The sequence below is a fragment of the Mesoplodon bidens genome (assembly GCF_964165515.1).
Source record: "Mesoplodon bidens genome assembly, chromosome: 9".
In the NCBI taxonomy this organism is placed as follows: Eukaryota; Metazoa; Chordata; class Mammalia; order Artiodactyla; family Ziphiidae; genus Mesoplodon; species Mesoplodon bidens.
The window spans coordinates 52,262,050-52,289,165 of record NC_138166.1 but is presented as its reverse complement, the minus strand read 5'-3'; the positions used below and the strand labels follow the sequence as shown (position 1 = coordinate 52,289,165).

Genomic DNA, 27,116 nt, shown 5'->3' with positions numbered 1-27,116 from the left:
TCGAACCTGTGTCCCCTGCATTGGCAGGCGGATTCTTAACCACTGCACCACCAGGGAAGTCCATTTGTGAGCATTCTTAACTAATGTTTTAGTAGGAAACAGTGCTCACATATATCACATCTACAGTGTGCACCTGTCGACAGAAGTTGCCAGAAAGATCTACGATGATTACCTCTTATACAGAGGGAGGAAAATCATCCCGTGCTTTCTCACTTCTGGGTCGATGCCTCCCCTGTAGGTTCTCCTGATGATGTCTATTTGGTTCTCTTTCTTGGTTACCAACATTTTTCCTGGAACCTTTTCATTGTCTTGGCAGGCGTAGGCCCCTTGTCCCTATCTGTGTGTCCTGTGCCCATGTGTTGAGGAATTGTTTTTTGTTTTTGTTTTTTTCCCCATCAGTATGTTATCCCCTCAAAGGCGCTTCATATCAAGATCTTGGGACCTGTTGTCTGAGCAGATATTCGCGTCCTTAAAATCATCTTTTATTTCCTTAACGGGGGCGTTCGGTTCCTGGGGGCAGAGATCATTTCTTCCTCTCTCTATACTCGTTTGTTCAGCTTAGTGCTTTGCACCTAGTACGTGCTGAATAAATGTTGCTTGAAAGAATAAACAGAGAACATATTTTTGGTCTTTTTGGTGAATTTATTTCCATAATTAAGACATAACATTTCTTTTTTCTTTCTCCCTCTCTTTTTTGGAATTCACCAATCTTTTTTTTTTTTTTTTTTTTTTGCGGTACGCGGGCCTCTCACTGTTGTGGCCTCTCCCATTGCGGAGCACAGGCTCCGGACACGCAGGCTCAGCGGCCGTGGCTCACGGGCCCAGCCGTTCCACGGCATGTGGGATCTTCCCGGACCAGAGCACGAACCCGCGTCCCCTGCATCGGCAAGCGGACTCTCAACCACTGCGCCACCAGGGAAGCCCACCAATCATTTTTGAAAAAATTTTTTTCAAACTTTTTTTTTTTTTTAATCCTTTGGCCTTGCTGCGTGGCATGCGGGATCCTAGTTCCCCGACAAGGGATCAAACCCATGCCCCCTGCATTGGAAGCATGGAGTTTTAACCACTGGACTGCCAGGGAAGTCTCACCAGTCATTTATTGATGATGAGACTTGAAAAAATAAATGACAAACCCTTAAATGAGTTTTCTTTGTGCACATTATTTAGTCTTCCCCATAATTGGCATTAGTATTTCTACTTTTACAGACGGGGAAACTAAGGTTTAGAGAAGTTAAGCAACCAGCCCAGGGTTCCAGGGCTGGTGAAGTGGCAGAACTGTGGGTGACCTAGACAGCCCCCTTCCCCACGGCTAAAGTAGCTGCTGGAAGGGACCTGCTGGATTGTTGGCCTTCTGAAAGGAACACTGAAAGTTCCTTGCATTTAAATGACGATTGAATTACATTTACTTGAATTGTGTGACTTTTAAGTAGCAAATGAATGCTGAGTGTATTAGGGTAGCCCTCGGCTGTGGGACTAATTGAGAAACAAAATGAAAGTGCTGCAAACAAATGGATTTTCCTACTTAGAGTAGGTGCTTCCTCCAGTCCCATCCATCCTGTGGCATTTGCCTGAAGGATTCTTTCTCATCCAGTTAAACAGTACAGGCCAGATGTTATGTGTTGTCAATAATTTAGTACCCATGTCTTTTCGCCCCTGTGGTTAGTTTGGAGAAAGCAATTTAGAATAACCTGTGCACATATTTTAAAAACAGGTAACGACTGTCCATTTGTGTGGTAGTGTTTTTGCTCATCTAGAGCTTATGGGGTTTCTGTCCATATCTTGAAACTGTCCTTTAGAACAACTGTCTGTCCAGTGTGGTAACTTTTCCCAGAAGTCTCTAGCTTGTAATGGGAGAAACACAATCTGTGATTCATGAGCACATGTTTTGGGGTTAATTCTATTTGCATCTTTGGTTTTTCCTCCTTATTCCCAAGATACATACAAATTAAATATTCAAGATTGCACATCAGTGCATTGGATTTTTATCTGGGGTTGTTCCTTCTCTTAAGTGGGGAGTTGGAGATGTCAAGGGGTGTGGCAGTACTTACTAACCTTAGTAGTGATTATCCCAAACATCCTAAGCAAAGACTACCCTGAGTGTGTTTTTACTGAAAGCTCTTCCTGTCATTCTGGGTATTTTATACTGTTTATTTATTTACCTTTTTGAAAGGAAATTCCTTCTTTACTGTCCTATCTTATCTTAGATCAAAGTTTCCACCCAGGGACCCTTACTTAAATAGCATTGTCTAAGGCTGTATGTGTTTTCTTTCCTTCTTTCTTCTTCTTCTTTTTTTTTTTTTTCTTTTGAAAGCTTTCTGAGTTTTTGCCCCATCTGCACTCTCTGGTATCCCTTCATTCTATTTATGACTATTGTGCAATGAATATTCATAGTTTCCATCATTAATGTAGTAATGTGCCATTCGTGCACTGGCTTCCTTGTACTATAATTTTTAAAAATTCTGTTTCTTTTCTGTATTTATTTTCAAAATTTTGGCCTCTTTGTCTTAAACATTTTTTTTTTCTAGGGTTTGTAATCATGTGAATTTTCTGCCCTTAACTGAGACATATGTGCAGGTCTAAAACTGTACTGTGCAAGATGTCAAATGGCTTAAAAGGATTTCTGTTGTGGTCTGAAAGGATGGCTCTGTGTCTTCTGAGGGTATAGTCTGACCACATGAATACCAATAATTAGGCATCTTTTATTTTAAGAGAGGGGCAGCTGTTACTGTAGTTGAATTTGAAGATCTTTAGCTATTGTGCGCCTTTTTAAAAAAAGGGCTATTCTCCATATATGCATCTCTTTGGCAGGTTTGGTAATAGACTTGGATAGGGGCATGTCGATAATGTGACACAAGGAGGGAAAATAAAAACATCTGAAAAGGAATATCTGAAGTGTTCTGAACATTAGATTTTAAGGTATTAGGTTTGTTTTTCTTACGTTTTTTTTCCAGTAGATTAAAAAAAAAGACACCTAAGCATTATGCATGTCAATTCATTTTTAAGTAATTTTAAGGTTAAAATCTTCACCCATCTTGCACTTGATCAAAGAGTCTAGCAATGAAAGCTCCCCTAGAGCATCCTCAGACATCCCTTGGAGACTTGTTTGGATGAGAGTTGCAGTGGTGGTTGTGCCTTGCAGGAGTTCTCAAGCCTTTTATTTAAATCAGTGCTTATTATCTCTCACTGTTGTTTAAGAACACAGCTCCTGACTCTGAAAATCCAGTGATGATTTCACCTGGAGGGTGAATTATTGGGCAGGTGGGATTAGAGGGACAGACTGCTGTCTCCCTCTTTGCCATCATCAGAGGTCATGAAGCCCCTTCTCCTGCTGGCTAACATCAGGCAAGAACGTCACTGCATATTCATAACAGATTTTGCAGGGCTTCAGAGTTCACAGAACAATTTCACATGTTATCTCAGTCAGTTCTTGCAACAGCCGTGTGAGGTGGTGGATAAATATTTTCATCCCTCTTTTGTAGAGGGGGAAATTGCCTTCCAAGAAGGTGAGCGCCGTGCCCCAAGCCACAATCTTCTATTCTTACAGTGGAGCTGGGTCTGGAACCAAAGTTTCCTGTCCTCCTACCTTGACCCCATTATTCTGCTTCACCCAAGAAAGTCAGGATTTAAGGACATTGCATTTAGGATCAAATCAGGCAAGGCATGTGACCTAAAAGCTCTAATAAGGTGGATTTCAAAATGGTACTTAATTTCCTGAATATTATAATATTAATGAGAAATAGTATGAATCACCCACTAATTTCTCCATTCAGACAAATGCATTTGATTTTCCGTATTCCATGACAGATTTATATACCTGAATACTTAATTTTACATAGCTGTGAAGAGCATAAATCCTATTTTGTATTTTTCAGATGCCTCAAGGGCCAAAAGCTCATCCTATAGTAGGAATATTGGCAGTTTGGCTAAGAGAAGAGAAGGGAGATGACCTGGCTAGCAACCCTCCCTTGGAGAATAGGGATAAATGCCTTCTGACGGTATTGCAAGCTGGGGCAAAGGTTTGGTGAAAACAGGAAGCTGCGTATGAGAAGAATTCAGCGTTAGACGTGGATTCGAGTCCGTGCTCCACCATGCAGTCCCTTTGTTACGATGAACAGATGTCTCCTAATCTCTCTGAGACTCAGTCTCCTCATCTGAGAGTGAAGGCTGTGAGGCAGTTTCATGTGTTAGGTGAGAATCAGGGTGCTGGTGCCCAGCTGCCTGACGTCATAAACCTGCAGTCCTGTCCAGACTCCAACACCTCTTGGTTGTGTGATACTTAACCTCTCCATGTATCTTGAAATGGGGGGATACTAATAATACCTAACTCATAGGGTTGTTAGGGTCACATGAGTTTCAATACACGAATGGCTCACAGTAAATTTCCTCTCAGAAGTTAGTCATTCTTAAGTGGGATAAGGTAAGGAAGTACTTGGTGCCTCTATTAAGCTCTCAATATGTTAGTTTCTTTTTCTCCCATATAGGTGTGTTGAGGTTAAGCCTAATGAAAGGAATTTAAAAACCGCTGGAATACAGTGTTTTAATATTTGCATCAGACTCTGTTTATGTAGTTATTGGCCTCTTATACCTTGGACACATATTTTTTTGAATGTGATATTTTTGTACTACTAAACCCTTAAAATATTGTGTTATATCATGTCTAGGAAATTCATTGTAAGCCTTTCAAAGAGAGAAGGCTTTGTGATAAAAGCCAGCTGCCCAGACATTTCCACCCTCCTCCCCCATCCCCCAGCCGACTGCACAAGCAGCATGTTGGCAGAGATCCAGATTTCCTAAGTGATGGGATTGTTCCCGAGACAGGAATGAGAGGAATCTGCCCAGATTGGAGATGGTTTCAGCTCCTTTGCTTGTTTCATATTCGTAGCCTTGTCCCTGAACTAACCGACCAGCACCGTTTTCCAGTTGTTGGGGATGCTGTTTTAACGCAGGTATGTAAGGTCTTCGTGTTAAAAAAAGTAAGTTTTGGATCTACTTTTTAAGCTCATGGAAGTTTTTCTGTTTTTCTTTGTACAACGGAAGAACAAGTGTGAGTTCACTTCCATTTATAGTGTCATCTCTGCAAACCAACATGGTCAGCCCCTGGCTGTGCTCCACATGTAGCACCTTTCTTGATCTGACTCAAGTACTGAGATTGTGGTTTTACCTTCCCCATGTAGGGGTGGGAAAGTTTAGTGATTTGCGTGGCTCAGGCCAGGAAATTATTGGCTCTTGTCAATGGAATTTGTTTATCTTTTCCACTCCTCTGCATTCCTAGACTCTGAGAGAACTCATCATCACTGGGATTGCGCTTCAGTTTGTATGAACTCCTCCCCTTTCTCTATTTTTATTAAATATTAATACTTTCTCTATTTTTATTAAATATTATTTTTATTTCTCTCTTCTTTGGATGTAAATCCAGGGACCCGCCCCCCCGCCGCCATTTCAGAAAGGGCTCTCTTGCTCAGCAGTTGTTAAAATAAAAAGATCTGCTGAACACTTTCTGTCCCTTTTAAATTTGGCTACCTCCTAAATACATGTTTTCTGCAGTTATCTCCATACTTTTTTTTAAACTTAAGGTCAATGCATGTGTAAATCTTACGTGCTTCTAGACCTGTACTATCCAGTGGAACTATAATACAAGCCACATTAAAATTTACTAGAAAAAGAAAAATTTTTAGTAGTCACATTAAAAATGTAAAAGGAATAGGTAACTTTAATTTTATGTTATTTAACCCAATATATTAAAGTATTATAATTTGGACATGTAATCAGTATAAAAATTATTATTGTGTTATTTAACTTTTTTGGGGAGTAAGTTTTAAAAATCCACTTGTGTATTTTATACTTGCAGCATGTTTCAGTTTGGACTAGCCACATTTCAGGTGGTTAGTAGCCATATGTGACTAGCAGCTAACTTATTGGTTAGCAGAGATCTATACTTAAACTTTTCTTTTGTCTTGAAAAAGCACTGCACTGTACTGGCAATTATTTTCCCAACCAATTGGCTTAGAAAAGAGGCATGAGTCTGTGCCTCATGTCTTTGCCAGTAATTAACATGTATCTAGAGAGATTTTCTTTGTTAGAAAAACCAGTTGTGGGGTAAAATATCCTAAAACATGAATTAAAATGTAGCATGTGTCAACCTACCTAAACAGTTGGTTGACTTGTTGACGGCTAGTGATAAAAATTGCTTTGTCTTATGGCAAGACTTAGCAGTCCTAACAAGACTCAGCACTTAGCACACTCCCTGGATGCGCTCTCTTGCACGGAAGCTGGGGAACTCTGTTTCATTCTACTGAAGTCTAGTGCAAAGCTGTGAATGTTGTTTGTGATTGACCATGCCCCCCACTACTTTTCAAGGTCATCAAGTTTAAAAGGTGAAAGATGTTTGATCCTTAGGATGGCAGCTCATCTGCTTTATATTTCATCCTGTGCCCTCGTTTTTCCAGGATCCTTCAGTTACCTTCTTTGAGAAAAATGGTTCTCGAGTGTTAAAGATCATTTTTGAATCTTCAGTGTAGATGGGTATGGCTAATTTTCAGCCATTGGAGGGTCAATATCTATTCTAGGACAGTGTTTCTCAAACTTTAATGTGGATGTGAATCACCTGGGGGTCTTGTTAACAGATTTTGATGCAGTAGGTCTGAGGTGGGGCCTGAGATTTTGCATTTCTCAAAAATTTTCTGGTGATGCTGATTTTGCTGGTCCACAGACCACACTTGGAGCAGCAAGGATTTTGTGCTATGGTCACAAAAATGCCAATCTTTGATAAGTTTTTACTAGCCTGCAACAAAAAGAGAAAAATAATAATATGTAGTGAGTGAGGCTTTCCACTACACTAAAAGTGTTCTTGTTTTATCCACTTTTTAAAATTCAGAAATAATTTTCCTGCCTTCTTGTTACCACGGTGATTGTAAATGGTAGTTCTTATTTTTTAAAAAATGATCTTTCATGGCAAAATCAAAAAGCTGACAACTCTATTTATGTCTCCAAGTTAATAGAATACTTCCACTGATCCACAAACTTCTGAAGTCAGATGCCACCCCACCATCTAAATTATTAGTTTATTAATTTTCTTTCATAGTACTTAGACTGTTTTGTATTGACATAATTACTTGGGTTTTTTTGAAAAATAAATTTATTTATTTAATTAATTATTTTATTTTTGGCTGCGTTGGGTCTTCGTTGCTGCGTGCGGGCTTTCTCTAGCTGTGGCGAGCTGGGGCTACTCTTCATCGCGGTGCATGGGCTTCTCATTGTGCTGGCTTCTCTTGTTGTGGAGCATGGACTCTAGGCATGTGGGCTTCAGTAGTTGTGGCACACAGGCTCAGTAGTTGTGGCTCATGGGCTCTAGAACACAGGCTTAGTAGTTGTGGCGCATGGGCTTAGTTGCTCCGCGGCATGTGGGATTTTCCTGGACCAGGGCTTGAACCCGTGTCCCCTGCATTGGCAGGTGGATTCTTAACCACTGCGCCACCAGGGAAGCCCTTGGGTGTTGTTTAATGTCACTTTCTCCACTATGCTCTAAGCTCTGTTTTTTTCACCACTTTGTCCCTAGTGCCTCGCACTGGGTCTGGTGCCTGTTAGTACCCAGCCAGTACTTTTCGAACAGCTTTATTCAGTGGGTCTCAGTGGGAGGGGTACTGCTTCCTCAAGTAGTGTTTTGGAAATTGGTGGGAACTGACTTCAGTTGTCCAAAAGAATGGAGTGCGCTATTGGTGTTTGGTGGTTGGAGGACCAGAGGTGCTAGACATTCTGTAGTATACAGAACAATACCAAACAAGTGAAAACTTATCCTGTGCATCCTGCAAAATCTTAGAATATCCCTATTGGAGGTTCGGTTGGTGAAATATCTGTCTATAATTATCTGAGCCAAAAACCTAACCCCATTTAACATACAAAAAATTTTTTTGACCTAGTTTTAATATATTCTGAAATTTTCAGAAATGTAACTGCTGAATACTTCACAAGTTGTACTTTGATTTATTGGTAACTTTTCAAAGACATGTCCACCATTTTGGCAAATCCCTTCACCTGTAGCAGTGCTCCTTGTGGTATTTGAATTGTACCAGTACACATTGTGGGCAATATATGATTATGAATACATCCCCCCAAACACACTTTGCCTTTATTTTAAAATATCCAATAAAAAGTGTTGAACAGTCCGGTGAATGAATTTTACTTTTTTTAAATTCAAATTTACTCATTAAATATAGTTGCAAGTATCTTACATCATTAAATAATTTAGTGTAGTCATGCCTATTTGCATCTTAAAATATGTATACACATAATTTACACATATGAAAGATGGTAAAAACTACTCCTCTTTATTTGCCTTTATACTACAGTTTTCTCTCTTTCTCTATGTGTACTGTGTCTATGGATTCCAAAGGTTGCTATCAAAATGTGGCTCTGGTCTGGTAGGGTCAAAAATCCCTGTTCTTATGGGAACATCATGGAATCAAGGATTCTTACATTCTGGCTTTGGCTTATTTCTCCAAGCTGCTCATTTAACATCTCTGAATTCACTAGATGCTGTGCATCATACAAGTTGTGGTAAATGATTTGTGAATTACTGAACATGTGGTAAAATGCCCTAGCTTACTTGGTGACTTCTTGCCTGGAGCTCCTCAGAAAGGCAAAGTGCCTACCTGAGACCCACTGTTTTGTTTCCCTTGCTGTTTTAGTTTGGGAAGACAGACCACCTTGGAGAAAGGGATTAGCAAAATGCTGAGGTGTGAAGGGGTGGAGAGTGCTGGTAGTGCTGGTAGGGGGGCAGTTTTATGAATTAAAGTTCAAGTATGTCAAGTGAATAAAAGTAGGATATGTTTTATCTTTCCAGGAAGAATTTAAGATTCTTAGACCAGGGTCTGCTGTTGTAAGAATTTTTGACAATTATACATTTGTCTACTCCAGAGTGATTAACAACGGAATCCATGAAGACTCATGGTCTGGGGAGGCTTGTGTGTCTTGTTCAGTGCTTGGGTTGCATGGGCCACCGGGCACAAAGGCCAAAGTTGGGGAGGGGAGGAGTACACAGCATACACTTGGTGCCAGGAAGGGCTCCTGGGACTGAATTGGAGAAAGATGGCAGCAGGTTCCACAGCAGAAACCCCCTTTAAGCACAGATAATTGGAGTAGGCTTAGATCTGGCTAGAATGTTGCTCATTAATTGGAACTAGAAAGATATAGGAGGCTCAAGGATGATTGGCACTGGAAAAAGTTCACTGAAGGTGAATCCACTTACAATGAAGAACAACATTTCATGATTACTATGCATATAAGGCTTGATTGGGATTTGGGCTTTTAGGAAATTAACTGATAATCATAAGAATAAGTTCATTCTAGTTTTTATTTGCAACTAGTTAGAAAAAATGTGCTAATAATTAGAAAAAAAAGAAACGAATTAAGGTTTTTGGGAATAATCATTTCTGAAATTGTATAACACATATGCTACCTTTTGTTTACGTATAATCATAAAGAGGGTCCTATTTATTTATTTATATTTTTCCAGGGGATTAAAAAATTTGATATTGGGAATTCCCTGGCGGTCCACTGGTTAGGACTCCGAGCTTCCACTGGCAGGGGCCCGGGTTCGATCCCTGGTCGGGGAACTAAGATCCTGCAAGCCGTGTGGTGTGGCCAAAAAAAAAAAAAGTTGATAGTCATTTCATTCCTTTTTAAAGCATCTGTAAACTTGTAGATTTAAAAATCTTTGTTAATTATAAAGAGGATCTCGAGATCCTCATTTTCTGTGGTCTTGTGTGTGACAAGCAGTTTTCCAAAGTTACTTTAATTAATCTCATGAAAGATTGTCTATTTGGCAAGATTTGTAGTTGATTTGTTTGAATTTTTGTGTCGCTGCAGGAAAGGTGGATGGGGAGGAATATGACCGTGGAACTGATTTTATGAGTCATCCGTTCCCCAGAGGATAGTTCTGCATTATGATGACCTAAGTTTGGGGATGGATATTTGGATCACACATCCCCTTATGATCCTCACATTCTTTGTGTATTTCATGTTGCCAGTTAGGTGATAGAATCAAGGGCTGAAGTGTGTTTATCTTGCGTATGTTTATCATAGAGTATTATGCAAGGAGAGTTATTATTAAATACTTGTTGAATGGAATTGTTTTGAATATCATGAATTTATATTCTTCTTTGACTTCATATTTGCAGTTTCTCTCAGTTGCCCAAGGTTGCCATGATAAAATTCAGCCTGATACCTTTTTTGTGTTACACTTTATAAGGTAACATTTTCATCTAAAATTTGGATCATGACTGTTAAATGTTTGCCTCAAAGAGAACAGTTTGTTCTTTGAAATTAATAATAATAATAAAAAAACCCCACACACTGGATAGCATCTGTGTAGGGATCTTTCCCCTTAATATTATAAGCAATTATGAATCATGACCAACGAGAGGCCTTGTAAATTATGAATATTCTGAAAACAATTAGGCATATTCTCCTGTTGCAAAGATAACACCAGAGTTAATGGAAGCGCCATATGCCTGGGGGAGATGTCATCAAGACAAACATGTAGTTTGTCAAAGTGACGTTTAGACGAGTGTAAGCAATATTAATCTTCTCATAAGCTCTTGTCAACTTAAGCCTGATTTTAAAAGTAGCTATTTTAGGCTTATTATATGTTGCTGTCTAGTGTAGCAACTGATTTGAAGCCATCAAACTTTAGAGTAAAAGAAAATTACATAAAATTAATCAGCATTTGGATCTTTTCTTACCAACTGCTTAACATAAACCTTCTTGATTATTTGAATTATCTTGACTGCTTTGACCCATCGTATTTTATTAAGAAATACTGGAGAAAGTAAACTGCGTTCTCCACCTAAGGTACCACTTCTGTCCTGTATAGAAAGAGGTGTTAGCAAAGAGAGACTTTGTGTATATAATAAGTATTTATTATGCATAATCATCCGAAGGAGCACAAGACCCTCTAATGCAGCTGTCTCCCAACTGGGTTACGTGTACACTTACGAAAAGACTTTCCAAGAGGTATGTAGGCCTGGATAAAACTATCCAGGTAATCTCTTTCCAGATCCTTAACTTCTGATGTATTCTTTTGAGAAACTCCTCTCCCTGAAAACACACCCATGGTCTGGGCATGATGCAGAATCTTCTTTCTCACCTTTTCTTCTACTATAGCCTTCTATTTTACAAAAAACACTCTCCTCCATCTCTAATCTTACTATTGGCATATTGATCTAAGATTTTCAAAGCCCTGATCATCAAACAAAGGACCAGTTCATAGTTTTGATGTCAGGTGAATCTTAATGCCTTTTAATTTTCCCCAATCCCATTCACCTTATTAAGCAATGCATTACCAATGAAATTTATTCCTTATACTTAATAAGTATTTATCATGGTAAATATTATGCTTACTGTGTCCTATTAATAATTATACAATAATTATAAGTAATTATAATAAAACCACAAAAAATATAAAAATAATTATAATAACTGAATCCAGAAGAAAAACATTAAAGCTTAGAGTTTTGTGGTCACAGGGGATCAAAGGCATTTAAAAATTTTTAAAGTATATATGAAACTCTTTGTTGCAGAGAAGTACAATAGAGAATTAATAAATCAGAAGACTTTCAAGCATAAATATGTTAGTATGAAATTCTGAGGGAAAAGAGGAATGAAATATCGTTTCAGAGAGAAAAGAGTATGATGTAAAATTTCCTAGTCCTTATTCATGTATGTTTTATATGGATTATGGTGGGAATGAAATCTCAATGATTTTTAGGCAGCCCACAGAATGGGAGAAAGTTTTCGCACATGATATGTCTGATAAGGGGCGAGTATCCAGAAAATATAAAGAACTATTACAACTCAATGATAAAAAGACAAATAATTGTATTAAAAATTGTCAAAGGATCTGAGTAGACATTTCTCCAAAGGAGATATACAAATGGTCAATAAACATATAAAAAGATACTCAACATCTTTAGCTATCAGAGAATTGCAAGTAAAAATCACAGTGAGAGTCCACCTTACACCTACTGTGATGACTAGAATAAAAACTACAGATAATTACAAGTGTTGGCGAAGACGTGTGATTCAGCTGCTTTTGAAAACAGTCTGTAGTTCCTCAAATTGTTAAACATAAAAGTTATGGTATGGTCCAGTAATTCCGCTCCTCAGTATATACTCAAAAGAAATGGAAACATGTCCACACACAAACATCTATACAAATGTTCACAGCAGCATTGTTCATAATAGCTAAGAAATGAGAACAATCCAAATGTCCGTCAACTGATTGGATAAATAAAAAGTGATATATCTGTACAATGGAATGTTATTTGTTAATAAAAAGAAGTGAAGTACTGATAGATGCTAAAACATGAATGAACTTTGATAACATTATGCTAAAAGAAAGAAGCCAGTCACAAAGGACTACATATTGTATGTTTCCACTTATACAAAATTTCCAAAATAGGTAAACCTGTAGATACAGGAAGTAGATTAATGGTTGCCTAGGCCTGGATAAGAGAGTGATGGGAGGATTGGGGGCTGACAGCTAGGGAGTGTGGGGTTTCTTTTTGAGGCAATGAAAATGTTCTAAAATTTATTATGTTGATGTTTGCACAACTTTGTGAATGTATTTGGAGTTGTATATTTTAAATTAGTAATTTGTATGGCATATGAATTATAACTCAATAGAGCTGCTTAAACAATAATGTAATAGTTCTATTTTTAAAATGTCAATGCCAGAAATGACATACTTTGTATCCTTTACATAAATTTATGGTGAACTGTTCCAGATGTAACCTTAGACACTGAAAAGAAAAAGACCCATATTTCTGCAGTCTTACATTATCAGTTTTTTTGTTGCATAATATTTCATTGAGTTGATGAAGGATACTTTGCTCATTCTCCTCTTATGTAAGGATTTTCTCATATTTTGATATTTTAAATAATGAAAATTTCTGTACGAGTTTTTTTTTTTTTTTTTCCCCCTGTTGGCTGTTTCCCTTGGATAAAATTCTAGCTGACTCTCAGGAATGAATAGATTGCTGAGACTTTAAATAAGTAGTGCCATGTTATTTTTCTGAAGAGTTGAACAATTTTTAACATTTAAAATAAAATTTTACTGTTTTGTTAAGTACAGTGTCCCCTACCATAGTCAAAGTTGCTTTAAATGGTATTTCGTTGACTAAATAGTTTTTAAACTCGGGTTTGTTTCCTGCGGTTACCTCATGAATGATGGGCATTTTTATTTTTAAAATTAATTATTTAAAAAAAATAAATTTATTCTCTAGTTGCTGTGAGCAGGGGCTACTCTTCATTGCAGTGCGTGGGCTCTCATTGTGGTGGCTTTTCCTGCTGTGGAGTATGGGCTCTATGCATGCAGGCTTCAGTAGTTGTGGCCCATGGGCTTAGTTGCTCTGCAGCATGTGGTATCTTCCTGGACCAGGGATCGAACCTATGTCCCTTGCATTGACAGGCAGATTCTTAACCACTGTGCCACCAGGGAGGTCCCTAAAATGAATTCTATTTATTTATTTATTTGGCCACACGGCACAGCATGTGGGATCTTAGTTCCCCACCAGGGATTGAACCCACGCCCCTGCATTGGAAGCACAGAGTCTTTACCACTGGATTGCCTGGGAAGTCCCAGATGTACATTTTTATTTATTCAATGAACATTTACTGAATACCCACTCTCTATCAGGCCTTGTGCCAGATACTAGAGGTACAAAGATGAGAAAGACTTATTAGCCCGTGCACTCAAAAAATTCCACATCTCATGAGGAGATAATTAATTACGGTAGGTAAAATGAGTGCTTCAATTAAAATATAAAAAGGTGTTTGAGGAGGAACCTGGGGGATGTGGCCAGTATAGGAGCGAGGTTATATATATGTGCAGCTTGAAAGATGAACCAGTCTTTGCCTGGAGGAATGATGAGGGGCAAAGGGAGGGCATCCTAAGGAGAGTGTGAATTATAGACACGGCCATCAAATACTGTGGTGCCGACAAGGAGTTCCCAGGGGTTCCCTCTGGCTGAAGAGTTGTTGGCTCCTTGGTGTTTCCTCTTTGTTCATTAGTACATGCAGTTGTTTTTGTTTTTAATATGCTTCCATTCTTTGTATTCCTTTCAAATGTTAATATTAGTGTTATTGTCGTGCTTAAGACAAACATTTTATTTTAGTCTGTTCTTTGACTTTTAATTTTAGTTACTTTTCATTTTTACATTCTCATCACATAGGATTATGATTACTTGTTTTGATGTACACCATTATGGAAATTTCTTAATTCATAAAATTATGGATTTGGCTGACCCAGCAGCTACAACAGCAGCAAAATCTTGTTTCTGAAATTATTTTCCCCAGTAGGTGATGAGAAGAGTTGTAAAATGTATGTGGAGCTCATGTTTCCCACACTCAACTCTTTCCATGTCTGATCCCTTTATGATAAACAGCCTGACATTCTTCTTTTTTAAAAAAAAGTTTTAATTTTATTGGTGTATAGTTGATTTAATGTACAACTGAATCACTTTGCTGTACAGCCTGATATTCTTCTGATGGCTGAGTCAGGAAGCCAGAGGATACTTTCTCTCTCTCTCTTTTTTCTTCTGTCTTCTCAAGGTCGAGTGGCTTCATTTATTTGACCCGGAGAGTCAAACCAACAACCTTACTCTGTATGGGTCTGTGGCAACAGTAAAGGGACAAACTTGTTCACGCCTCAACAGCCTGAGATTTTTATTTTTTCAGCAATGTAGTAGATGCTAAGGAGTGAAAGAATAGAAATCAAATGGAAGGGGGATTGCTATGGATTGAACTGTGTCCTCCCTAAATTCCTGAATTGAAGCCTCACCTCCAATGTGACTGTATTTGTAGATGGAGCCTTCATGGAAGTAATTAAGGTTAAATGAGGGCATAAGGGTAGGCCTTGATCTTGTAGGATTGGTGTCCTTATAGAGACACCAGAGAGCTTGTTCTCTCTACCATGTGAGGACACAGTGAGAAGGTACAAGCCAGGAAGGGAGCCCACACCAGAAACTGAACCCTGCCTGATCTTGGTCTTGGACTTTCCAGCCTCCAGAACTCTTGAGACAATAAATTTCTGTTGTTTAGGCCACCCAGTCTTTGGTATTTTCTTATGGCAGTCCAAGCAGTCTAAAACAGGAATGATGATAATAGTCAAAACAATTATTGATTGATTAATATATTTTAGTTTTTGATTTCCTTACAGCAAAGTATGAGTTAAGTCATATCTTTATTTCCATTTTACAGGTGGGGAATCTGATGACTAAATGACTTGTCTCAGGTCTCAATGCTGGGAAGGGAATCTGTGGATCCCTGTTGAGCTTAAGTCCAATTTGAGGAAACAGCTCTATAATTCATTTACATATGTTAAGGGGAAAAAAGACCCAACAATAACCACACATAGATTACAAAGTGTTTCCTGTTCAAATCTTGGGAAACTTACCTCCTCTGCTTGATGGATGCACATTTAATGTTCAAATTTCTGAGAAATTCTTCAGTGAGGAAACTGGTTTTAACCTTACCCTCATGTCTCTTAGATCACTTCCTAGGGGCACCCCCAGTGATTCAATGTGGAGGAACATTCTATGGGCACCCATTTGGGTAGTGCAGCCCAGAGTGGTCATCAGATTTCTGCAGTGGTCACCAAAGGCCTGTTTAATTTCTAATGTACCTAAATGATGATCATAGACACATTACAACTTACTGAATTTAAACATATAATGAGACTAAAAGTTCATGTTACTTTGAAAAATTCAGGACTTCCCTGGTGGCGCAGTGGTTGAGAGTCTTCCTGCTGATGCAGGGGACACGGGTTCGAGCCCTGGTCTGGGAGGATCCCGCATGCCGCGGAGCGACTGGGCCCGTGAGCCACAACTACTGAGCCTGTGTGTCTGGAGCCTGTGCTCCGCAACGAGAGAGGCCATGATAGTGAGAGGCCTGCGCATCGTGATGAAGAGTGGCCCCCGCTTGCCACAGTTAGAGAAAGCCCTCGCACAGAAACGAAGACCCAACACAGGAAAAATTAATTAATTAATTAATTTAAAAAATAAAAAATAAAATAAAAAGAGTGCAATGATAAAATGTATAATTTAAAAAAAAGGAAAAATTCAGTTGAATTTAGCTTTTATTTTTGCATAAAGATTAGGCAAAACCCACAAGGAACATAGTTATGAACTTTAGAGATCCTAATTCTAAGAAAAGAAAGTAGATACCTTTATAAAAATGAGCTCCTTTGATTTTAGTGAGCACCTGCATGGGCTAGGCATTTTGTAGGAAAGGATGAGGGTCCCGATCTTATGGAATTTACATTGTACAGAAATGTGGTGATTAGGGGTTACATGTGTCCTTTTTTAACATGTTTATATACATATCGGCAAATTATTATAGTTGGAAAGTTCTCTACTTATTACGACTTTGGGCACTTGGCCTTTTCTGGATAAATAAGTCTTCAGTTCAGGTATTAGTGTTTTGATTATAGAAACTAACTTTGGGCCTATGCTTGGTTGACAGTTTATCATCTACAACCAAAACTTATTTCTAATTATTAAAAGAATGATTTTTCTTTAAACCTTAAAATGATTAAAAATCTCCAGAGAGACTGGTTAAAACTGGTTCTACACCTTTCCCCCCTCTTTTTCTGTAACTCAAAAGTTTTTAAAATTCTAGACATTTGTCAGGTTTGAATTGAAAAAGAATCTGAACATCTGGGTGAAGGCCTTGGTAAAGTTGTTTTTGGGAGGGTTCAGTCTAGTCTCATGATAGCATTGCTTAAATAAGTTTTTAGGAAACTCTGGGTATTTTCCTCCTTTTTAAATAGGTCATAACATAGGTCATATTTGATAACATTTAAATGAATGTTTTTAGACAGTTACAATTTATTTGTCACGAGTTGAACAAAAGTGCCTCACCTGTTAGCAAATACAAGCCCATTCTAAGACACGAAGATCTCATCTTTAACATATTGGCCCAAAGAGAAAAAGAATATTCTTTTTGAATGCAGTTTCCCTTCTGTGTCACACACTCTGAGAATAATTAACCGCCACTTACTAGACTTCTTTTAAGCAGATCGCTGATCTGGGAAGTGCTCACTTCGTCTCAGGAAGGGTTTGGTCAATGGAGAAGAAAATCACGGCTGACATTTATGGGTAGAGGCAGTCGGCGGGGGCAGCCAGCTTTTTAACAGCAGTTGTGTGCTCTGGATGACTCCCACCAGTTGGTAAAATGAATGCTGACTCCTCTTTATTTCTTTAACCTTGCCACTCTTTGCCTAAACATTCAAAGAAAGGCAATTTTATCACATTTCATGATTTACAAAGCTTAGGGCAGGAAGATGTTCATCTCATGGGTCCCTCCAGTCATTGAGTTAGTGGTTTGCATTATGATGGCTAGAGAGCTCTCATTCCCCAATTAGTGAGAGGCACACTGACAGTGCGAAGGACCTTTCTTCTCTGAGATGATTTTTAACGGTTGAATGTGCATGTGAGTGTCTTAAGCCCAAAGTCAGAGCCTGGCTACTTTGATGAACTGCATTTTAAATTACTTGGAAAGTAGCTATAATGTAACCCTGTATCTTTTTCTTTTGTTCTTTTTTTCTGCATTAAGCTCCCCCCCCAACACTTTAAAAAAGTTAAAAATAGAGTGTACTCATGCATTACAAATGAGCATACAGCAAAGAGGTTTCCTTCTCCCAAGTCCCTAGTACCCCTTCCTAGTGGCAAATATGAACGGTATTTTAAAAACTCCTTGCAGAAGTTTTATACTAAGACGTATCTTATTTTTCTTTCTAACAATATATCTTGAGAATGTTTCATATCAGCCCATATATAGATAGAACTCATTCTGTTCATAGGTTGCATGCTATTCATTGCATAGTTGCACTAAAATTTATTTACCCGTTTTTAAAATTGGTGACCATTTACGTCATCTATACGATTTTGTCCTTACACACAGGAGAATAGATAATTTCAACTGAAAAGTGCTGAGTCACACAGGCTAAGGGGATTTAAAATTTTAATATTGCCCAAATTGCCTTTCAAAGAGCTTGCATTGATTCACCCCCCACCCCCCATGCCTGTTTCTCTACCCTTTACCCTGATGTCTTTTCTGAAACTTGCAGATTTTTCCAATCTGGCACATGTAAATTAATGCTTTACTAGTTCTTTCACATTTGCATTACTTTAATTATTAGTTAGTCTGAGCATCTTTTCTTTTTAAGTTTATAAGCCATTTTAATTCTTTTGTTTTTTTTCCTGTGAACTCCAGGCTACTTTCAATACTTAGTTATACCTGATGAGAATTACTGCACAGTTTTGAGGGGCACACCCAGAGACTTGTGTCTTAGAACCTTCTTAGTGTGATTAGAAACCTTGCCGGTCATCTAGTCCCACCTTCCAGTTGGTATAGGAAGTACTTTATAACCTTTGATCATCTGCTTGAATGCTTCCAGTATTAAAGGGGCTTAAAACCTTATGGTCATCTAATTCCTCTGTTGGCTTAGTTGACAGAAAATTCAAGATATGTTAAAAGACTAGTGTAGAGGGTGGGAGCAGCTGGACTCTTTAAATAAACCACATTAATGAAACTAGAAGATGCTTTCAGGCCCAATCAGGGGACTAGGAGCAATGCATGTGAAGCAAATCTTGTCCACTTGACTAAGGAATGAGAGAATATGACTAAGGAGAGCTCTTCTTTTAAAAACTTTTATTTATTTATTATTATTATTATTTTTTGACTGCGTTGGGTCTTTGTTGCTGCCCGCGGGCTTTCTCTAGTTTCTGCAAGCGAGGGCTACTCTTCATCGCGGTGCCCGGCCTTCTCACTGCGGTGGCTTCTCTTGTTGCGGAGCATGGGCTATAGGCATGTGGACTTCAGTAGTTGCAACACGCGGGCTCAGTAGTTGTGGCTCGCGGGCTCTATAGTGCAGGCTCACTAGTTGTGGCACACAGGCTTAGTTGCCCTGTGGCATGTGGGATCTTCCTGGACCAGGGGTCGAACCCATGTCCCTTGCACTGGCAGGCGGATCCTTTTTTTCTTTTAAATTTTATTTATTTTTTGGCCATGTTGGGTCTTCATTGCTGTATGTGGGCTTTCTCTAGTTGTGGCGAGTGGGGGCTACTCTTCGTTGCGGTGCACGGGCTTCTTATTGTGGTGGCTTCTCTTGTTGTGGAGCACGGGCTCTAGGCACATGGGCTTCAGTAGTTGCAGCATGTGGGCTCAGTAGTTGAGGCTTGTGAGCTCAGTAGTTATGGCTCGTGAGCTCCGTAGTTGTGGCACATGGGCTTAGTTGCTCTGTAGCATGTGGGATCTTCCCAGACCAGGGCTTGAACCCGTGTCCCCTGCATTGGCAGGTGGATTCTTAACCACTGCACCACCAGGGAAGTCCCAAGGAGGGCTCTTTGAGAGTACGTTAGTCATCTATTGCTCCGTAATAGGTTGCCTCTGGTCTTAATGCCTTCAAACAACAGCAAACATCTGTTATCTCACAGAGTTTCTGGGGGTCAGGAATTTGCAATCAACCTAGCTGGCTGGTGCTGGCTCTGGGTGTTTCAGAGATTGTAGTCAAGCTGTTGGAACTGTAGTCATCTGAAGGCTTGATTGGGCCTGGAGGGTGTGCTTGTACCGTGGCTGTTGGCAGAAAGCCTCAGTTCCTTGCCACTTAAATGTCTTTGTAGAGCTACAGAGAAGGTTCTCACATTCTGGTGGCTGGCTTCTTCCAGAGTGAGTAATCAGAGAGAAAGCAAGATGGAAGCTACAGCGTCTTCTGACTTGGTGGAAATCACACGTGGTTGTTTCTGTAATATCCTTGTGGTTACACAGGTCAGCCCTGTTTAGTATGGCAGGGGCCTCCACAAGTCTGAGCTCTAGGAGACTGGGGTCACTGGAAGCTTTCTCGGAGAGTGACTACTCCTGCTGGGCCCCAAAGATTCACATCTCTCTAACCTGCTAAAGCAAATACACTCGTTCCTGTCAGCGCCCCCAAATCTCATCCCAGTACAGAGGCCAACTCTTTGTATAGGAGAATTAGGAGACATGCATTTAAACAGATTTTGGAAATGCTAGGAGTCTATTAAGAATTTTTCTGTGTTGGAAGTACTTGTTGTATTTGGCCAGTGTTCTCAATTATAAATCTTTCTTTATGCTCTATCCTATGAAATTTCTGTCCCAAATAGATAGGAAATATTTACAGTCCTGACAGAGGAAAGGAGTTTTAGTGAAATATTTCAACTTATTTTTAATCAGAAAAGTTTCATGACATTCACTGGTTCTCAAGGTTAGGTTCCTGGAAAACCAATATTGGAGAGTTTTCAGTCGAGGAACTTGAAACCTAATAGGGAAAATGTGGATATCAAACTGTGCCGGCTGTTTATTTGTGGTTTCAGCTTCAAGCCCACCATTTTCTGCTTTGTTCTGTGAGGCTGGGGCTGGAGCTCTGCGAAATCCATCTCCCAGAAGATTCCCTTGCCAGCTAGATTCCTGTTGGTTTCTGGCCGTAGAAGGCACTGGCAGAAGACTGAAATGTAGGAGCAAAGGGGAGAAAGGGCTGTGCTGTTTTCAGCTCCTGTCAGCGTTTCTCCTGTGGTCGCTACAGCACTAGTCTGTAGTTTATTTAAGAATTTTTGGCATCAGGTCTGCCATGGCGCCAACCAAGGTCCAAGTATCAGTTATACTGTGTGTGTCCTGTTCTCCCCACCCTGCTTTGAGTCCTGTTATCAGTCCCTCCTTTGAGCGCCCAGGTCCTGGTAACCCCACATCTTCCCTTTTGTTTCTTCAGCCCTAAGGTTGTGGCTGCTTCTTGCAGTGACTAATGTCATGGTCATCTCTGTGTCCCCTTTTTACCTTTTTAGTCTTTCAATACCCATGTAATTTCTTCTATGAACTCTCTGACCTCTAAGATACCTAATGTTCTGGCGTTCTCACTGACGGCAACAGTCCCTCGGGTTGCTAGATACATCCTCCCTCACAGTTGTGATCTGTTCGTAGTTATTTTCTTTCTTGCAAGGTCAAAGCTGGAGGCCGCTGTTTTTCTTCATCTGGTTCTTTGTCCAGATGTTTAGTGTTTTTCTGGTTTTTAGTGTTTATAGCTGTTGACTTCATTTTATGGATCTGCACGCAGGGGCAGGCCTCTGGGATCCTACTTTCCTTGTTTCCATAGTGGTCTTAGAGATGGGGATTATCAGGGATGCCTGAGTAGTTTTGTTTAATCTATTTAACCCCAGTACTTTTCTCTTACCCTCCCAATACACAGGAGTGTCCACTGAATAGCCTTGGCTCTAACGGGTCTTGCCTGAGCACCAGCAGTTTGAGCCTTTTCTGCACACTTCTTAGTGGCCTCCATCCTCGCAGACGCTGCCCACCAGTGGGCACCTGCGGGACCCGCACTTATCTTCCCTCATCTGCCTTAATTTTTCCCAAGACTGTTACTCCTGCTCTGCCGTCTGCTTTGCTTTCTGTTTCTATTCCCAATTCCAGGTCCCTCTTTTTCTTATTATCCCCAATTGGAATGATGCCAAGTTTGTATATATTAAAATTTGAAGCACCTGCTGAAAAGGTATATCCACTTATGGATCAAGTGAGCACTTTATAGACCAGAGGAGACAGAAAGTGATTTCATTAGTGATACTTCTGTTCTGCAGGTTAATAAATTAATTAAGCCTTTCTACTTTTATTGGAGGGGTTATGTGTTTCTTTAGTAAATATTTATTTTGTTGCCCTGTTTACACAGCACTATATCAGGTAGGTGCATTGGGGGGTAGCAAAGGAGTAAAATGACCCAGCTCTTGCCTGTCTTTTTTTTTATAATTAATTTATTATTATTATTTATTTATTTTATTTTTGGCTGTGTTGGGTCTTCCTTGCTGTGCGCGGGCCTTTCTCTAGTTGTGCTGGGTGGGGGCTACTGTTCGTTGCAGTGCACGGGCTTATTGCGGTGGCTTCTCTCTTGTTGTGGAGCATGGGCTGTGGGCTTCAGTAGTTGTGGCACGTGGGCTCAGTAGTTGTGGCTCGCGGGCTCGAGAGCACAGGCTCAGTAGTTGTGGCGCACGGGCCCACCTGCTCCGTGGCACATGGATCTTCCCAGGTCAGAGCCCGAACCCACGTCCCCTGCATTCTTAACCACTGGACCACCAGGGAAGTCCCTTTTGCCTGTCTTGAAAGACTATGCTGTGTACCCGGGGAGATGGAATACATACATTAAACAGCTAAGGGACCGAAATAAGTGTAAGATGATATGCTGGAAACTGTACTTAAGTGTGTGTTGTGGGACACGTAGTAACGGTGCTTCCTGTACACAGCCACTAAGCACTCTTTGTTGTCTCATTTAATCCTTATAACCCTCAAGCAGTTCCTCTAGTGAGTCCTGTTTTGCAAGTAGTGAATCTGAGTCTTCGAGGTTAAATCACTTGCCCACAGATACTCATCTACAAAGTGACAGAAGTTAGGATTTGAACCATAGCTTGGTCCGAGTCTAAAGACTATAATAGGTAGAAGCGGAGGTTGGGAGCACTTGGGTCATGCTCCTGTGCATGTGTGTTTTGAGATGTGCTGGGTATCTTCTGTTTATTCCCCTAGATTCTGTGTCCATCCTTTCCATCCTGCTCTGTGCCCTGGGTGGCTGACCTGGATTACACTAGTGAACACCCTTGCCTTTCTGCTTCCAGACAGATTCGAACAGTGGGAAGAAATCAGGAGATCTGAGGGCAGGTTGAGAGTGATATTGGGTGTTTATTCCTTCAGCTCTTCTCTACTGGGTCCCAGCCTGTTGGCACCATACTTCTCTTTCCCTCCGCTGCTTCCTGCCTCCCTCCCCTCTTTGTCTTTCTCTCTCTCTTTCTCTGCATTCCAGGAATCACTCTCACTCCTTGACCCTTCCCTACCCACAGGGTAGGTAACTTAGCGCTAACCCTGCCCTGACTTTAAAGGTTGTCTCTTGATCAAACTCAATTTGAATGTATTATACCCAGTTTGAGTGTGTGTGTGATATGTTTCCTGTTGAGACTGGTATGGGCAAATATTTGCAAAGCATCCCTTCCTTTCTTCCTGCCTTCCTGCTTCTGTCTTTTCTCAGTATGTTCAGCATTGAGGATAAGAAATAGCTTTGCAAGTAAGTTCATCTGTACCATTTTTCTAGATTCCACATATAAGTGATATTATACAATATTTGTTTTTCTCTTTCTGACTACCTCACTCTGTATGACAGTCTCCAGGTCCATCCACATCTCTGCAAATGGCACAATTTTGTTCCTTTTAATGGCTAATATTCCACTGTATATATGTACCACATCTTCTCTATCCATTCCTCTGTTGATGGACATTTAGGTTGCTTCCATGTCCTGGCTATTGTAAATAGTGCTGCAATGAACATTGGGGTACAAAAGCAGAAATAGAGACACAGATGTAGAGAACAAACATGTGGATAACAAGGGGGAAGGTGGGTGGGATGAACTGGGAGACTGGGATTGATATATATACACTACTATGTATAAAATAGCTAACTAATGAGAACCTACTGTATAGCACAGGGGACTCTTCTTAGTTCTCTATGGTGACCTAAATTGGAAGGAAATCCAAAAAAAGAGGGGATATATGTACACGTATAGCTGATTCACTTTGCTGTACGGGAGAAACTAACACAATATTGTAAAGCAACTATACACCAATAAAAAAAAAAGAAAGAAATAGCTAAGACATGGCCCCTGCCCTCGGGGAACTTATAGTGTAGGTTAAAATTTAATTAATAATAATGGAAAAGAAACTTGTAATGGATTTGAGAAGCTGAGTGACTGAAGAGACAGTCTAGCACACAAAATGAGTTGTTTTACTGAAGGTGAAATGTTGCCAGCAATTCACAAACTGGTCGCTTATTCTTTCTACCTGTATGTTAGCTTTGTCCCTTGCCCAGAATTTTGAAAAACTCATCTTTATTAAGTTTACTAGAAGAACATCAAGGAGGGGACAAAATCTTTTTCAAAAAATAACTGGAAGTGTGGTTTTTAGAACTTATCATATTCACTAAAAATCTAAGTTCCCCATAAGAGTTGTCAATCAAATAAAATTCTCTCCTTGTGTCCCTGGATTTAAGATGCATATGAAGTTTGGGAAAGTCTATCAGGCTTTTTTTTTTTTTTTTTTAAAGTAATAGACTATTTTTTTGAGCAATGTTAAGTTTATAGAAAATAGTTTTTATATCCCCTCTCTCTCCAATTTCCCCTTTTGCTAATAACATCTTGCATTCGTGTGGTACATTTATTACAATTGATGAGCCAATATTAACTCATTAACTAAAGTCCATAGTTTACATTAGGGTTCACTGTGTTGTACAGTTTTATGGGTTTTGACAAATGTATAATGACATGTATCCACTGTTACAGCATCATACAGAATAGTTTCACTGCCCTAAATATCCTCTGTGCTCCACCTATTCATTCCTTCTCCTCTTCCCCTGAACCCCTGGCAACCACTGATCTTTTTACTGTCTCCGTACTTTTGCTTTTTCCAGAATGTCATGCAGTTGGAATCATACAGCATGTAGCTTTTCTAGATGGGTTTCTTTCACTAAGCCATATGCACTTAAGGTTCCTCCATGTCTTTGTGTGGCTTGACAGCTCATTTATTTTTATCACTGAATGATATTCCATTGTCTGGATGTACCACAGTTTGTTTAACCATTTACCTATTGAAAGACATCTTGGTCGCTTCCAAATTTTGGCAACTATGAATAAAGCTGTTGTAAACATTTGTGTGTAGGTTTCTGTGTGGATCTAAGTTTTGAACTGGTGTCCCAGGATTTAAGATGTACGTGGAGTTTGGGAAGGTCTATCAGGTGTTTTTTTTTTTCTTTTTATTAACAGCCAGGAGAAATGCCATTTTTCCTCTGCTAACGTTCAGTTCTTACCCTGTTATAATGCTTTGGCTGATTAAACAAGCACTAAGGCAAAGACATAGCATCAAAAGATAATGCAGGAAAAGGAAGTATACTACCTGTTCTCAGATGTAAAGTCCAGGCAGTAATCCTGAAAATGGGTTTCTTTGAACTAGTCAGAGCCAAGGGCAGATACTGGCTTCTTTGCCAGACACACTGAGTCTTAATTAATCACTTAATCACATGCTTACGCATGACCTGAGAATTAGAGGGGAAATACAAACTGAATATCTGACATAATAAATCAAGTATAAAATACTTACCTGTTTTATAATTTTATAAGAGCAATTTACCTGATGACTCTTATTTCTAATTGAGGAAAGTAAACACATTACAAATGCGTATCTGATGTATGAACACATCTTTGGGATGTTAATGTGGCTCTCCCTTGCTTTTGAGTAAGCAAAGAGCCATTCTTTCCAGACTTCCTGTGGCCACCAGTAATTCTGCCAAAGGGTCTGACATCCTGGGAATTTGCCAGCCTTTCTTCAGAGACTTTGACTCATTCTGAAACACCCTTCAGAGTTTCTAGTGGTCTGTTTAAATCTTCTGCTTTAGGGTATTCGGGTGCTGAGGCAGCACATACAAATTCCCATCTCGAATCACCTAACTCTGAGTGGTGTAACTTCATAAAAATCACTTGAGCTTTTTTGTGTTTTTGAGAGTACCAAGCCTCTTTCTGCTGCTGCCGGGTATATTATAAAGGTGGATTGGCCCATGTTTTTAAAGCACTTAAAGCTCCCCAGGGGAAAGTGCCTTGCAACTTCCAGGCATAATTACTGGGTGTATTCCAGCTGGAATAAGGCAAGCAAAGTGCAGTCACTTTAAAGCCAAATGCTCAACACTTTTCTTCTGAGGACTCCATTTAGTTCCTTCATAGGGGTAATATATTTTGAATGTGAGAGCATTTGAGTTGCAGTGGGAGAGATTTTAATTATTATTGAATATTTCATCAAAAATTTGGACTCATTATCATTTTGGTATCTGAATGTAAAGGTATCATACACAGTGCCCAGAATCTTCCTTAATCTAAAGTGGACAGGTGTTTTTCCTTCCTGTTTCTGAAGAGCGCTAGTAGACTAAGCTTCTTGATCTGGTTTTGCCTGTTTAGGGGAACCATTCCAGTCTGCAGATTCTCCATGTAGTTCAAAGCATCTGGTGTGATAATAAAAGTGAGAAACATTGAGGAATGACTTTGTAATTTCTTTCAATTATTAATAAAAATCATAAATGAGATTTTTATGTCTGTAAATAGTATCTATTTTTTGTTTCATAGAAAATGACTGGGACTTTACTAGTCTTTCTTCAGAGATTTTGACTCATGCCCTTAGAGTTTCTAGTGGTCTGTTTAAAGCTTCTGGTTCAGGGTATGTGGGTGCTGAGCCAGAGCATATAAATTCCCATCTTGAATCACCAAAGTCTGAATGGTATAATGTCAGGGAAATCACTTCAACTTTTTTGTGTTGTCAAGAGTACCAAGCCTCTCTGCTGCCTGGGGATATTATAAAGGTGGATGAGCCCATGTTTTTAAAGCATTTTAAAATACTGTTGTATTTAAAAATATGACACAGCATCTCTTGGAGATTTAAGCCTCCTTATGTTGACATCAACTGATAGAATGAATTGGAAATAGTTGCAGAGAAATAGGTATTTAAAATATTTTCTAAAAAATGTAATTTATGTATGAGAAATTGGTGTCACAAACATTTAGTTGATTTCAGAGATCACTGTTGCTCATTTACTTTATTCCTTCTCCTTTTCATTTTGTAATAATAGTAGACTGTCGTACTTTCACACTTGTAAAGTGCTTATTTAACAGCCCAGACCATTCAACTGTGATAAGGACTTTGGTTGCAGTTTGATTTATCATTATTTCTTCTAGTTTGAAATATATTTTGCAAATATTTTCTGTGAACATCCCTTAACTTAATTTTCCCTCCATCTTATAATTGTCTTGAGACAACTTTTTGTAGTTGATGCTTACAGTGTTTTAGGCTAAATGTGAAAGTTTAAAGCTGGATGTAAAGTTTGTTTGTTTGTTTATTTATTTATTTTTAAGTTTAACATGTGTGTTCGTTGGAGTGTCTTCAGGTCTCTAGTGCAGTGATGATAATCACGTTCTATATCTACAGAAATTCATCTTCTGATATTTTTATGGATCTGTGCTGTTACTGTACTTACTAGACTTTTG

The 27,116-nt window shown here is 39.3% G+C and overlaps 1 protein-coding gene across 3 annotated transcripts in view; it reads left to right on the top strand.

Annotated features, from left to right (window-relative positions):
* Window positions 1-27,116, top strand: part of CDK14 (cyclin dependent kinase 14) — a 591,337-nt gene that overhangs the window by 26,184 nt on the left and 538,037 nt on the right. The window contains exon 1 of one of the 3 annotated variants that reach the window (XM_081243418.1): window positions 4,846-4,946. The exons of 1 other annotated variant lie outside the window; for it this stretch is intronic. The gene's annotated coding sequence lies outside the window, so the exon portion shown is untranslated. Of the gene's footprint in view, window positions 1-4,845; window positions 4,947-27,116 lie in introns of those variants that run through there. One more of the 3 variants, XM_081243417.1, reaches the window with a different exon arrangement.